At 31.6% G+C, this 3378-nt stretch overlaps 1 long non-coding RNA gene across 1 annotated transcript; it reads left to right on the forward strand.

Moving 5' to 3' along the window:
* Positions 1-264: 264 nt before the first annotated feature.
* Positions 265-1593, forward strand: LOC124911171. Its single transcript, XR_007096589.1, has 5 exons — positions 265-445; positions 538-597; positions 692-752; positions 913-999; positions 1089-1593. It is a non-coding gene; the product is annotated as an uncharacterized LOC124911171 (long non-coding RNA).
* Positions 1594-3378: the final 1785 nt, after the last annotated feature.

Below are 3378 nucleotides of genomic sequence, written 5' to 3' on the forward strand. Positions count from 1 at the left end.
CCATGGATTTATGGTAAAAGTGTGGTTAATAAATGAATATTAACCATGGTACTAGGTTTTAGTAAAATTGTGGTTAATAAAAAAGAATTAATGGAAATTATTATTCATTAAATGAATAATAACCACAACTTTAGTAAAACCGTGGTTAATATTCATTAAATTAATAATAATGTCGACGTCGATAACCTGCATAGAATCTCCTTCTTCTTTTTTCCTTCTTCTTTCTCTCTTCTCTGCTCCGCAGCGGCAAGTGATCTCTCTTGCAATTCTTCTCCGCAACTGCCTCCATCCATCGTTCGTCTGTCATGCCACCTCCTTCCTCCGTCTGTCGCCACCTCCTTCCTCCGTCTGTCGCGCCGCCTCCTTCCTCTGTCTTCTGCGCCGCCTCTTCCTTTAGCCGATTAAACCTTCAATTTCTACATCAAGCTCCATTGATCGTCTTGTTGTGAGTTCCAATTTCACCTCTTATATTCTTGATTTTACTTTTTAAATTAACTTTTCTTTACATATAATTAATCACTTCAAATTATTTTTCAGATGCCTGGGGATATTGTTTTAGACCTCACCAACATGACTAATCAAATTGATCGTTTTGTTGTGAGTTCCAATTTCACCTCTTATATTCTTGATATTACTTTGTAAATTAACTTTTCATTACATACAAATTAATCACTTCAAATTATGTTTTCAGATGCCTGGAGATATTGTTTTAGACCTCACCAACATGATTAATTAAATTGTTAAACTTGGAGGTGATTTACGTTAAGTTTGTTTCAGTTAGATCTCCTTTATTTGTGAAGAATGTTTGATAATTGCAGTAGGCTTATACCCAACACATGGAATTGTTAGTTTTTGTTGTTCATAAGCTAAAGACTAATAATAAACATATTGTGATTGTTGGTAAACTTGTAGGAATATGATGTAATTTTTGTCACCAACGCTGGGAAGCTGATATTTAAGAAATCAAATAAGTACCGGGTTGAAAGCTCCCATAAAAGGGTGAGTATTGTACTAAAGTTTTCATTATACTTTGTCTATGTATGGATTGTGTCAAAAAAAATTAATTTACCTATTTTTTCACAATTTAGATTTGTCAGTTATGTGTATAAATAAAGATCAATTCTCCGCTTGAGATCCTTGAGTCTGCTTTGGGACCACGTCCAACTCATTTTAGACCTGATAAGCGGGGAAGTTCTTCCTCGAACGTCAACAACTCACGTGTGTCTCAACGTCAACAACAAGAAATGCTCATGGAGGAGAATAGGAACATGCAACGACAAATGGAACAACAAGAACATCAAATAGAATAGTTGCGCGCACAGCAAACACATGCAATGAAAGATATACGCGCACATCAAACACGTGAAATGGAGGAGAGAGAGATACGCGCACAACATACACATGAAATGGAAGAGAGAGAGATATGCGCACAACATACATGTGAAATAGAAGAGATGCGTGCACTAGTGTTCGCACAACAAGAGTCTATAAGGACACTCATGTCTAGGATGCCCTTCCTCCCTCGATCAATAGTGATTGATGTATATTTTAGATTTTTGTATTAATACGATTTGAGATGGTTTGAGATTTTAAAATTTGGTGATTTTTATTTATGAATGGTTCTTTTGAATGGCCTTTTTTATTTATGAAACAGGTTTTATAAAATTCAAAAAATGCCAAAAATCTGAAATCAAACAATATCAACGTCGGCGATAGGAGGAGAGCCGACGTTAATAATATCATTTTATTAACCACGACTTTATCCTAAAATCGTAGTTAATAATATCATTTATTAACCATGGCTTTAGGTGAAAATGGTCGTGGATAAAAATCAAAAAAATTAACGTCCAAATCTTTAACGTCGACGGTTTTGGTAGTCGGCGTTAATAAGTATTAACGTCGGCATTAGGGCTTGTAACGAAGGCCTTTGTCGTCGCTAATAGTATAATTTTCAGTAGTGTTAAAAGCTAAAATCTAAAACGAATATTTGTTATTCACTCTCTCCTGGTTCAAAATTCATATGTTAGACCCACATTATTATATCATTAAAGACATGATAGAGAGCGGTAAAATAATGACAAAAAAGTATAGGGAAATGATGTGTCATCCCTCATTGAGTGGATTGAAATTTTAATAAGAGAGAGAATTTTTAGATTTTCCCTATACTTTCTTGTCATTATCTTTCCCGCTCTCTATCATTTCTCTTATATCATATTGTCCAAAAAAAAATCAAAATTAGAAACTCTAATTCCCTAATCCGTCATGTCATCTTTAGAATATATTAATAATAATATATTCTAACAATTATCATATCTATATTTTTATCATATTCTTTTATCTTTACAATTTCTCTCACTTATTTACAAACATTCTTCAATTTTCACTATTTCTTTCACTTATTCATAAGTAGTTTTCTCTCTTCACCATTTCTTTCACTTATTCACAAACACTCTTCCTTTTTTCTGTTTGTTTATTTTTTCATATTATTTCATTCGAGAATTAGTAAAAACTCAATCATTTCTTTCGTTGAATAGGTATGTAAGTTTGATATTTTCGTTTTGAAAATAAACTTTAGTTTGAGTTTAAGCTTGAATTCGGGCTCGAGTTTGAAATTTTAATTTTAGTTCAAGCTTTTCAAGTCGATTAAGTAAATAGTCGAGCTCGAGCTCAAATTTATAAACTCGTTCAAACTCGAGTTCGAGCCAATTAACTAGCTAATAAATACTTAATCGAGTTGAACTCGAGTGGTTTAACTCAAACATCTTGAAACAAATTTTAAAATAGCATGCAACAATTCGGAACATTAAAAACAATAAATTATTTCTTAATAAATAGGCTTGATCTTCTCTCCAAAGCATCTATTTTGTTTTTCGTCTGTCCAAGTCTTCCAAATTTTATTTTAAAAAGTTCGTAATGTATTTTGAATGTGTTTTGCGTTAGGGGAGAATTAAATAAAATTATAACAAATTAATGTTTATTTGAATAGAATGATTGTAGTGTAGGACATATATAAAAAAATAATGTGCTAAAAAGACAAGGAACATGCATGTGTGAATATTCCATCCAACCCTACTATAGGTATACCATTCACATGCGTCATCCACACGTGTACTTTTATTTTTAATTTTATGGGGTTAATTTTAATAATTTTTTATATGTATCAAGAACACGTGTCCACTTAATTATGTACTTGAAGAATATGAAAAGGGTTGTTTCCTTTGATTTTTTTAATTTTTTTAATAAATGGTCCGGTTTTAAAAATCACTGATATTTACATCTATATTAATTATAAATATAAAATAGGTATAGAATCCGATCAAACTAATGACATTCATATTTCTATGAGTATAGATCTAGTTTATTTTAATATTTTGATAT

Source organism: Impatiens glandulifera, chromosome 8 (assembly GCF_907164915.1).
Source record: "Impatiens glandulifera chromosome 8, dImpGla2.1, whole genome shotgun sequence".
Classification (NCBI taxonomy): domain Eukaryota; kingdom Viridiplantae; phylum Streptophyta; class Magnoliopsida; order Ericales; family Balsaminaceae; genus Impatiens; species Impatiens glandulifera.